At 39.4% G+C, this 10,516-nt stretch overlaps 1 pseudogene; it reads right to left on the reverse strand.

Annotated features, from left to right (window-relative positions):
• Positions 1-1,593: 1,593 nt before the first annotated feature.
• On the reverse strand, positions 1,594-2,551 carry LOC114368308 (annotated as a pseudogene).
• Between the last annotated feature and the right edge of the window lie 7,965 nt (positions 2,552-10,516).

Here is a 10,516-nt window from a genome sequence, read left to right on the forward strand (position 1 = left end):
TGTTCACGTGATATTACTACCTTGGTGGACATTAGAAGTTGAGGCAATACCATTTATATGAATAAGATCATCATCCTCAAAGCTTGAATCACTGTCTAAACTAAAATCTAGTAGATTGAAATATTTGTTTAGTATTTGTTCATTCTATGTCACAAAAGTCAAAGCTAATTAATCATGTTTCATTTATATGCCAAAAATAATCACAGTAGATTAAAAGAAATAGAAAAGCCACCTTCTATTTCTGAAAAAGAGTGACTATTTCCAGTATTTCCATTGTTGTTGCTATCAGTTTAACTTGAAGTTTCACTACTAAAAAAAGCCTTTCTACATCGGTCAATTAACATCAGTTATTGCAAAAACTGATGTTAACGAAAGCGTGGTGGCATTTTTGTAAATAAATGGAGTTACTTAACATCGGTTTTATAAAAAGCGATGTTAACTACTTAATGTTAACATCGATTATTTAAATAACCGATGTTAACATGAGGTTAAGATGAATATGTTAACATCGGTTTTGTAAAAACCGATGTTAACTTCATAGTGTTAACATCGGTTTTGATAAAATCGATGTTAAGGAGTTGAACTGAACATCAGTTTTTTGAGAAACTGATGTTACCTTGTTGAAGTTAACATCAGTTTTTAGAAAACCGATGTTAACAGATTCATCCTAACATCGGTTATCCTTAAAAAACCGATGTTGATGTTGTTATGTTAATAAGTTAAAACGTGTTGAAATTTCACAACTCGCGCGCTCGAAAACCCTTTTGCACTCTCGATTCTCTTTCTCCTCCCACCTGAAATCTGCCAGAAACCGCTCGATCGACACCCACATTGCCCCACATTCATTTCGATACTGTCGGAAACCGCTGGCTGGAACCCACAGAACCTCCTATCGAAGAAAAGTCGAAGAAAACCCTACACTGCTGTTGGAACTGTGTGGGTCGAAAAAACCCTACACTGCTCTTGGAACAGTCGTGGATGCTCAAAGCTCAAAGCTTTCTACGCTGCCAGTTAACAAGGTATGAGCTCTACCTTAGTTTGTTGCTCTTCTTAGTAAGTTCTTAATTAGTGCGGTGGCATTGTCCGAAGGTTCTTATCAAATTATTGGGTCATTTTGTCCACTTGGCTAACCATATAAAAGTATCAATAAGAATGGTAATGTGGGGTTTCATTTTGTTGTGGCAGTTGATTGTGCTTTTTCTGGTTTTCAAGCTTGACGAGAGTTACACGCCGAGAAAAGTTTCCATCCGTGCCGGTGATGGTTTTCACAACTTGAAGGTAAATTTTTATTTTATTGGTTTGGGTTTGATTGGGATGATTATGCTTAATTATTTGGTGTTGACTTTGGGAACATTTTTAGGAGATTAAGACCGTGGAACTCATGAAGGCAACTGGGTGGGTTTATCTATCCTTGTCTGGAGCTGATCCTAGGTAAGTACAGTGTTCTTTCTGTATCCAGTTTTTATTGGTTTAAGTTTGTATCCAATTTTTGTTGTTTGGAGGCCTGGATTTTTGTTTTCAACGAAATTTTGTGTGCATGTTTTGGTAGATTTCTAGCATAGAGTAAAAATTAAAAGAATGGTATGTAAGGAATTAAACAACAAAACAAATATTGATCTTAGAAGAGTTTGCTGGCGAATTCATGTATCTCCCTCCCTTCAATACGACATGAAGCAGATTTTGTGGCATGTTCTCTCAACTGTGACACACTTCTTCCCAATTGCAAAGCCATCTTCATTTCAATTAGCTCTCCATTTTCTCTTTTGTCCAAGTCTTTCTCTTCAATTGCGGCTTCAATTGTCTCCTCCAACAGCTGAAAAACTCCACCACAGGTTCTGTACATTTCAAACACCATGCCAACTTGCCCTCCATGCTCAAAAGCATTAACCACCGTGGCCAACACCCCAGCAAGGGCAGGAACTAATCAATCTCCTGAAAACACAGACCCTAGTGCAGCAATTCCTGTGAGCAAAGGTGCTGAAACAGCAAAACCCTTGTTTATCTTCAGTGCAATATTCCCTAACCTATCATAGTCTTCCATGTCTTTTCTCTTCAACACTTCAATAACCTCCCTCATTTCCTCTTCCAACTCCACATTCCATCCATTTTTATTGTTGTTCTTAATCTCCATTATCTTGTCTTTGTCATTGCTCGATAATCTACTTTCTGGCCACCATCTAGCTGCTTCAAACTTTGTTGGAAACTTTTCGAGCATTGCACCACCCAACAAGGGGAGTGGATAAGCCTTGTCTAGAGCCAAAACCTTCTCTATTGCATCCCTCACATCTCCTTCACTTGGATTTCCAATGGCGATTTCTGTTTGGATCTGTGTCTGAAGCTGCTTAAACAGTCTTGCCGCGTTTCTTTGTTCCTCAGCAAGTTGTGAGGGTTGGATTTTGTTGGTAGAAATTAGCATCCCCGTGGCTGCACAAAACAAAAGTGTTGATGATAGTTTAAGAGCCAAAACTGGTGCACCATCATAACTACCTGCAACACCAGCCATGGTTGAAGCCGTGAGTGTTAGCATGTTGATGGAGTTTAGTAGGAGCATTTCTCACCCCTGCCCATCTTCCAGCAGAATTGTTTAGAGATAGCAGTCATACTATGGTCTTGATTAAGTGCCTTTAGGTCAGCCCACCAGGTTGAGAAATGCTGTTTGTGAGGCCCCTGATCCAATCCTCTCCACCCCTTATATTTAGAGATCAAAATCCTATTCCACAGCTGGTGTGGTTGGTGAAACATGAACCATTTCCACTTGATTAGTAGAGAATTATTTAAAATTCTCAAATAAGATACCCATGCAATCTTCTTCTCTTCTAGTTTACCTCCCCACAAAAATTGTCTTTGAATGGAAGATAACCTATTAATGACTGTTTTAGGGGCCTGAAAAAAGATAAGTAAAACAAAGGTAGTGTTGTTAAGACATCCTTAATAAGAGTGAGTCTGCCAGCCATGGATATGTTTCTCTTATTCCACCTATTCAGCCTATCTTCAAATTTCCTAATTACAGGATCCCACACCACCCTTCTTTTGGGATTGACAGCAATCGGAATTCCTAAATAACAGAAAGGAAATTGAAGCAAAGCACAGTTAAGATAGTTTGCAGTATGAAGACACCACTCCTCAAATTGACCAATAGCTCCAAATTTGCTCTTAGCAAAATTAATTCTCAATCCAGAAACCAGCTCAAAACTCCTGAGAATAACCTTCACAGTTTTGACATTTTCCATAGATGCTTCTCCGAAAAATATCGTATCATCAGCATATTGGAGAACATCAATAGGCACCTTATTGCTCCCCACCAAAAAGCTTGTAAAGCATTGATTTGACACTGCTTCCCTCATGAGACCTGTCAATCCTTCAGCCACTAGATCAAATAAAAGAGGAGCCAAAGGATCCCCTTGTCTCAACCCTCTTTGAGGTTTGAATTCAGCAGTAGGACTGCCATTCACAAGGACAGACATAGAAGCTGAAGTGAGGCAACCCCTCATCCACCTAATCCACCTCTCATGAAATCCCATTCTTCTGAGCATATATAGAAGAAAATGCCAAGAAATAGAATCGTAGGCCTTCTCAAAGTCCACTTTGTAAACCATGCAGGGTCTCTTAGATCTCCTAGCCTCCTCAACCACTTCATTAGCCACCAAGAAACCATGTAGCAACTGTCTCCCTTTAATAAATGCGGACTGCCTTTCATCAATAATCTGAGGCATGATCTTTCGCATCCTATTAGCCAGAAATTTAGTAATAACTCTATAAATGCATTAACATAAAGGAAGAATTGTTTCCTTTAGGGAAAGAAGCATTAACATAAATCTCTGATATAAACCTAAGAAATTCAGGTTTTAATTCCTCCCAAAAATGTTTAATAAATCTGAAATTGAAGCAATCTGGCCCCGGGCTTTTGTCATTCCCACAACTCCACACAACACATCGCACCTCCTCTTCTTTAAAAGGTTCAACCAATGTATCCCTCTGAGTATGGGTTAAAACATTGAAAGAGACTCCATCCAAGTTAGGTCTATGCAGCTGGGATTCATGAAATCTTCTCTGAAAATGATGAAGGATTTCAGCCTTAATGAGGTTAGGATCTTCCACCCAAGAGTTGTCAATTGTCAACCCTATCAAGTTATTTCTTCTCCTGCTGTGATTAATCAATTTGTGGAAATAATTTGTGTTGCTATCCCCCTCCTTAATCCATCTGCTTCTGTACTTTTGTCTGAAGGTGGATTCATAAAGGTTAGCCTTTTCCCAAAGCTCAGCTTGAAGCTTTTTCAGCAACTGAACTTGCTGGACAGAAGGCTGGGATGGCATAGAATTCTCCAAATCATTCAACTCCTGCTGAATTTTCTTCATCTTGTTACACATGTCTGCTGCATTTTCTTTACTCCATAATTTCAGTCTAGCTTTTAAGATCTTGAGCTTATTTTTTAAGACAAATCCACCCCACCCAAATAGCTAGTTGGCAGCCCAACAGTCCCTCACCACTTTCTGGTACTCCTTGTTATTGAGCCAAGTATCAAAAACCTTGAAAGGCTTTGGACCCCAGTCGATTCTCTTAGATTTCATAATAATAGGGCAGTGGTCAGAGTAGTTCCTCTCTAGATTACATTGGGAGCTATCTGGCCATTTATGCAATTTATTATTTTGTGGAAGTAACCAGTGTTGCAGTCCCCTTCGTTCAACCATCTGGCCCTAGATTTTTGTGTCATTAAAGATTCAAAAACATTTGAAGCATTCCATAACTCCAGCTGAAGAGAGTTTCTATCCTTAAGCTCTTGATCAGACAAAATTTGATGAGAGGCTAGATTCTCCACCTCATTTAGTTTCTGCTGAATGTTGAGGATGTTCTTGGCATTAATATAGCAGCTTTGAAGTTTTTCAGCTTATTTTTAAGGACAATACCCCCCAACCCCCCTGCTGATCATTATTCCAAGCCTCTTATTGGGTTCAGCTTTGGAACTTTGCTGCAGTGAAAGAAAAGATGGGATGCATCCTCTTGTTGGGTTCTGCAGAGAGGACAAAGTGAATTTGTGACCTGTATCTGTCTTCTCTGCAAGTTTTGTCTTGTCGGCAGCCTATCTCTTAATAATCTCCACGCAAACACCAGAAACCTAGTTGGAACCTTTATCCTCCAAAGCTTCTCAAAACATTCCTCCTCACTGCTATCTCTTGCTTCTTCTCCTATCAGATCATAGGCACTGCGAGTTGAATATTGTCCCTCTGGATCTGCAGACCACTCCCAAGTATCTAAACCGTGTTGCTGGATTTTATTTTTTGCAATATCTTTGAGAAAGTTAGCCATTGAGGTGATCTCATTGTCAAACAAGGCTCTTCTCCAAGCAAAGTTCCATTCCCACCCCATGCTGCTGCAATGAGACTGAATAAAGTCTAGGGTACTTCTCTGCCATTGACCAAGACTGAAATGGATGCAGAATTGAGCCACCCCTCAATCCATTTGATCCACTTAGAGCTGAAGCCTGTTCTTTGAAGCATATACTTAGAGCTGAAATGTCATATGGATATGCCCTTCTTTGAGATAAGGAGGGTTTAAGGGGGAAGGAATAAGGAAAAGAAAATTGGTGAATTCGAATTTCCATGGGCTTCATAAAAAAAAACTAATAACCTGTTTGGTTCAGCATTTGAGGCAAAAGATCCCCGTCGATTGACAAGCTAAAAAGTTTAGCTTCTCTGCCTTTTGAAATTCTTGACGCAAAAATCATAGGATACACACGTCTTAGACGAGTAAACAAGCATACACTTATACACTTCAACTTTTAAAGAAATTAGATGAGAACATTTATATAAGCATAAGTCCTTAAGTTATTTCTTTATTTTCTTCTGTTAAGAATAAATTTATTCAAACAGGTGTAAATCTATAATAAAAAAATGCAGAATTTTTTAACCAGCTTTGTAGTTATCCAACATCCTCAGCACCAGATTTGTTTACATACATAAAACATTTATAAAAACATGGTTAAGATTAATAGATCAAAAGTAAGAGAAGGGTACCACATTGTTTCCTCAGTGTTCAAAATAGGGGAAGAGGGTTGTAGTGTAGTCATGTGCTAGAAACTAATCAGAATGGTTGGAGTTGCAAGTAGAAGCAGCTTTGGCCTGAGATTGAATTCTTTGCATATCAGGCAGATTCCCATGTAGAAAAGAGGGTGGAGGCCCTTTTATACCTTGCATTTGTAGCCTCTTCCTCACCCTTTGAGACTCATGCCACAAATTACCATACACAGAAAGAATCTAGCTTAGAATCCCCACAACAGCAACTGAAAACACCAGTTTCATTGCCAGAAAAAACTCCTCCATATCTCTCCCTTCCTTTCTTCTGCCTCTTGCTTATACTCTTGTAATCTAAGTGCTACATAACACATAAAAACTATAACTAATGTGTCAGGGAGCAAAAAAGCTTATTATTTTAGTCACTAGCAGCCTGCACAAAAGGAACATAATCCCACTGAGCAGTCGAGTCCCCCCAAATGGCCTGACAAATGTTCTTATTAAAATTCTCCCTTTTGGTTTCTTGGATACAGACAAGGTCCACATTGACCACGTTAAATTCAGCTATAAGATTAGTGTCTGTATTACAAAGAGTGCTTCCCACTCTTTCAGCTGGGTGTCTGATGCAGTTGAAGTCCCCTACAAGGCACCAGCACTGAACCTGGGACTGATTCTTCATTAAATATAGCCTCTGCCATAACTGTCTTTTGCTTTCTAGCTCACAAGAAGCATAGATATTAGCCACCACTACCCTCTGACTTTCTACCAGCCATACCCCCTCCAACATGATGAAACCCCTTTAAGCTATTTTAATATCAACCTGGAAGTTATTGTTATTCCAGACACAGAGAAGCCCCCTAGCTGTATAAATATTAGCCATAAGCAAGAGTGAGTATAGAAGAAATTAACATGACTAAGCATAATCACAAGCTCCCACAAATGCAAGAGTGAATATAGAAGAAAGTCAGCAAGTAATTTGAGTATAAGACTCCAAACTAGATAGAGGGAAGGAAATGGATGCAGGACAGAATCAAATATATTATTTATAATGTCATTTTGCCTTATTTTATTTAATTTTCTAAACACTAAATTCTGCTGCCATACTATTTTCAGATTCCATTAGGAGCAATTTTAGCCATTGTTGATCCTGTGGTGATTGCTGTTTGAAAATTCAAACTGGTGCTGCGATCATTGCTAGAAAGTCAATTGTGCTGAAGCCTCGAACTCAGGTATTTATATCTTTGATTCGAAAACTAATTTGAAATTGTTGTTGTATGCATTACTGGTATATTTGTAACTTATACTATGCCTGTCTACATGACCTTTCTATCATTGGACTGATATGTTCATGCCTCTCTACATGACCTTTCTTTCATTGGACTGAGAAAGTGTTGAAGTATTTACTGTGATTTTAACTCTCAGAACTTGTTCATTGTTAGTGTTGAATGTTTTTGTAATTTTATCTACTGCCCTTCTCTATATATATGTTGTGACTGCCACTACCCTTCTCCCTTTCTTGTATTATCTATATATTTGTTTTTTATTGAACTTTTGGTAGAAAAGATCCCATTACATGCAGCTCCCCACACCCAAGTATCCTTAAACCTATAAAACATGGAAATCAATGTTAGGGACTTATCAGCAGAAACTGAACTCTTGTTCTTCTTTAGCGATTCAACAACAGCTCAGCAGTGGTAGTACCCATGAGCCTGCAGATTTTGCACATAGCTACTGCAGAATCCTTTCCATTCAAGGCAGCAAGCAGAAGTTTCAACGAAAGCCTCCTCTCCCACATAGCTACTACCTTCTCAACACTATTGGAATCAACATCATCTGAATAATTCCCTTTTTTCTTTCTTTTTCTGTCACACACCCCCATGATGTCAAAAATGGTTATTTTCTCTTTATTCCTATCATCAGTCCCGACCATGTCTTAATATTTCTTTCTATCTTTCTTCTTTTTTAACCTTTTGGAAGATTTTGGTTTAACCTTCCCCTTCACGATTCTCTCTTTTCATTCCCTATTTTGCTTCGCGGCACTGTCATTAGAATAAGGAACACAATGGAAGACAGTCACACCCACACACACACACAGACAACCACACACACACACACACAAACACACACACATCCACACACACAGAAACAAACACACATAGAAACACACACACACACACACAGAGAAACACACACACAGAAACAAACACACACACACAGACACACACACACACACACATAAACACACACACAGACACACACACAGAAACACACACACACAACCACACACACAGAAACACACACACACACACACACACACACACACACACACACACAGAAACACACACACACACACACACAACCACACACAGAGAAAGAAACACACACTCAACCAGATGTCCAGAGAGAGAAACACACAACCATACGATCATAGTTGCATCCAAGGTCTGATGGGAAGAAAAGTTACCTGCCCCCAGCCTGCCATACTTTGTCCAAGAAGGAGAAGATAAATTTTTGTCAGTGTCTTCGTTGGGTGAAGGTTCCACAAGGATACTCTTCAAATATTAAGAGCCTTGTGCAGTTGAAGAAGCTTAAGTTGGTAGGGTTAAAGTCTCACGATTGTCATGTGCTCATGCAACAATTGTTAGCCGTGGCTACACGAGACATCTTGCCAAACAAAGTCAGGTTAGCGATAACTCGCATGTGCTTTTTCTTCCATGCTATATGTAGCAAAGTCATTGATCCAGTCAAGTTTGATGAGTTGGAAAATGAGGCTGTAATTATACTGTGCCAGTTGGAAATGTATTTTCCCCCTGCTTTCTTTGACATCATGATTCACTTGATTGTGCATCTGGTCAGAGAAATCAAATGTTGTGGTCCTGTTTATCTATGGTGGATGTACCCGGTTGAGCGATACATGAATATCTTAAAAGGGTATACAAAGAATCTATATCGTCCAGAAGCATATATTGTTGAGAGGTACATTGCAGAAGAAGCCATTGAATTTTGTTCAGAATACTTAGAGAAGGCTAAACCTGTTGGGCTTCTTGAGTCTCGGCATAATGACAGAGTGGGTGGTAAGGGTTCAAGAGGACTTCATGTGATCACTCCAAGTGTAGAAGATTTGTTACAAGCTTACTTGTATGTCTTGAACAACAGTAATGAAGTTTTGCCATACATAGTTAAGCATGAAGCTTTAGTCAAACAGAATAATCCGAAAATGTCAAAGAATTGGGTGTTGAAAAAGCATAACAAGACTTTCTGTGATTGGTTTAAAGATACAATCTTTGCAGATGAGAATGCTTCAGAAACATTAAGAAAGCTAGCAGATGGGCCTAAAAGAAATGTTATAACCTGGCAAGGATATGACATAAACAGGTATTCATTTTACACAAAAGCACAAGATGACAAAAGTACAATGTAGAACAGCGGGGTCACCCTAAGGGCTGAATATTAACACTTTGCAAGGTACCAGGGGCATTGCACAGGCCGAAAGGCATCCTCCTATAGGCAAAAGTGCCGAAGGGGCAGGTGAATGTGGTCTTTTCCTGATCCTCAGGAGCAACAGTAATTTGCATATAACCAAAAAAACCATCAAGGAAACAGTAGTGGGATTTACCTGCCAGGTGTTCAAGCATCTGGTCAATGAATGGCAGTGGAAAATGGTCCTTTTTGGTAACCTGGTTCAGCCTCCTATAGTCAATGCAGACTCTCCAACTGTTCTGCACCCGAGTAGGAATTAGCTCCTCCTTCTCATTTTTTATCACTGTGAGGCCGATCTTCTTCGGGACTACCTGGACGGGACTCACCCATTGGCTGTCGGAGATAGGATAAATGATTCCAGCTTGCAAAAGCTTGGTTATCTCCTTCTTCACTACATCAAGAATCACCGGGTTGAGTCTTCTCTGTGGCCGTCTTACTGGTTTAGCTCCATCCTCTAAATTTATTCGATGCATACATGTGGATGGGCTAATACCAGGAATGTCCGCCAAGGTCCAGCCTATAGGCTTCTTATGCTTCTTGAGAACTGACAACAACTTCTCCTCTTGCTCATCAGCAAGGGAGGCGGATATAATCACTAGAAAACTCTTGCTATCATCTAAGTAAGCGTATTTTAAATTTGATGGCAGAGGCTTCAATTCTGGGGTGGTCGGCTGGACAGTGGTAGAAGGAGATGGTTTCTCAGCCTTTACCTCATAATGAAAGTCAGAGGTATGTGTACTTCCTGAAACATGGTTAGTCCTATCTGACTCTATAAAATCAATCTCAAGAGGTAAAACACCACCACCAGGCATGCAATCAATATCACTCTCAGATTCACTCTCAGCATCAAATTCAGACATATGATCAAGTACAATTTCAGACTCAATGCATGAAGAGTGAGAGGCATGCATATAAGAATAAAGATCAGTCATGTATTCATCAACAACATGGTCAATTATTTCAGCACGAAATACAGAAAGATCTTCAGATGGGTATTTCATAGCATCCAGAATATTAAAATGAACAG

This window comes from Glycine soja, chromosome 9 (assembly GCF_004193775.1).
Source record: "Glycine soja cultivar W05 chromosome 9, ASM419377v2, whole genome shotgun sequence".
NCBI classification, from domain to species: domain Eukaryota; kingdom Viridiplantae; phylum Streptophyta; class Magnoliopsida; order Fabales; family Fabaceae; genus Glycine; species Glycine soja.